Below are 2,142 nucleotides of genomic sequence, written 5' to 3'. Positions count from 1 at the left end.
TAGGCCGGAGGGTCGGTGTGACGCCCCCGATTCAATCGTACACTAATCATACATGCAAATGTGTACGATCAAGATCAGGGACTCACGGGAAGATATCACAACACAACTCTATAAATAAAATAAGTCATACAAACATCATATTACAAGCCAGGGGCCTCGAGGGCTTGAATACAAGAGCTCGATCATAGACGAGTCAGCGGAAGCAACAATATCTGAGTACAGACATAAGTTAAAGAAGTTTGCCTTAAGAAGGCTAGCACAAACTAGGGATACAGAACAAAAGAGGCGCAGGCCTCCTGCCTGGGATCCTCCTAAACTACTCCTGGTCGTCGTCAACGGCCTGCACGTAGTAGTAGGCACCTCCAAAGTAGTAGGAGTCATCATCGACGGTGGCGTCTAGCTCCTGGACTCCATCGTCTAGCTCCTGGACTCCATCGTCTGGTCGCAACAAACGGGTATAGAAAGGGGAAAAGGGGGGAGCAAAGCAACCGTGAGTACTCATCCAAAGTACTTGCAAGCAAGGAGCTACACTACATATGTATGGATTGGTATCAAATGGAAAAGGGGTAGCATATGTGGACTGAACTGCAGAATGCCGGAATAAGAGGGGGATAGCTAGTCCTATCGAAGACTACACTTCTGGCAACCTCCAACTTGCAGCAGAAGAAGAGAGTAGATAAGTTCACCAAGTATCATCGCATAGCATAATCCTACCCGACGATCCTCCCCTCGTCGCCCTGTGAGAGAGCGATCACCGGGTTGTATCTGGCACTTGGAAGGGTGTATTTTATTACGTATCCGGTTCTAGTTGTCATAAGGTCAAGGTACAACTCCGGGTCGTCCTTTTACCGAGGGACACAGCTATTCGAACAGATAAACTTCCCTGCAGGGGTGCACCACATTTCCCAACACGCTCGATCCCCTTTGACCAGACACACTTTCCTAGGTCATGCCCAGCCTCGGAAGATCAACACGTCGCAGCCCTACCTAGGCACAACAAAGAGGTCAGCACGCCGGTCTAAATCCTATGGCGCAGGGGTCTGGGCCCATCGCCCATTGCACACCTGCACGTTGCGAACACGGCCGGCGAGAAGACCTAGCCTCCCTTATACAAGAGCAGGCGTTCCAATCCAACCCAGCGCGCGACGCCCAGTCGCTGACGTCAAGAAGGCTTCGGCTGATACCACGATGTCGACTGCCCATAACTGTTCTCGCGTAGTTGGTTAGTGCGTATATGCCAATGGCCAGACTCAGATCAAATACCCATATCTCGTTAAGCATGTTATTTTGAAATAACCGCGGACGCCGACCAGGGCCAGGTCCACCTCTCTCCTAGGTGGTCTCAACCTACCCTGTCGCTCCGCCACAAAGATCCACTCAGAGGGCCGTCGGGACAAATGTCCTTTCGGACCCAATCCGTGTATCACTCGCGGGTACTCTTCGAGCCGACCCGTCTTTAGTCACCACAAGTATCATATAATATGTATAAGTATATACCCGCGATCACCACCCGAGTGATCACGACTCGATAGTATAGCATGGCAGACAGACAAGAATGTAGGGTCACTGATGATAAACTAGCATCCTATACTAAGCAATTAGGATTGCAGGTAAGGTATCAATAACTGTAGCAACAATGACATGCTATGCATCGGGATAGGATTAACAGAAAGCAGTAACATGCTACACTACTCTAATGCAAGCAGTAGAGAGGAGAATAGGCGATATCTGGTGATCAAGGGGGGAGCTTGCCTGGTTGCTCTGGTAAGTAGGGGTCGTCAACAACATAGTCGGTCGGGGCACCAGCAGCGCCGTCAGTCTCGGTGTCTAGCGAGAGAAGAGGGGGAAGAAACAATAAATATAATGCAAATATATGCATGACGATGCATGATATGACAATGAGCGTTGTTAGGTGTGCCCTGACGCAGTAGGAGGTGATACCGGCGAAGGGGGAAACATCCGGAAAAGTATTTCTGATGTTTCACGTTTTCGGACATATGAACCAGAGAGAAAAAGTTGTGTGTTCTCTATGCTAGGGAGGTGTGGCGGACAAGCGGGTTGCGTAACCGGATTCGTCTCGTCGTTTTGAGCAACTTTCATGTACAAAGTTCCATCCGAGCTACGGTTTATTTTATATTAATT

Source organism: Triticum urartu, chromosome 2, assembly GCF_003073215.2.
Source record: "Triticum urartu cultivar G1812 chromosome 2, Tu2.1, whole genome shotgun sequence".
NCBI classification, from domain to species: Eukaryota; Viridiplantae; Streptophyta; class Magnoliopsida; order Poales; family Poaceae; genus Triticum; species Triticum urartu.
Note: the sequence above shows the minus strand (reverse complement) of the source record.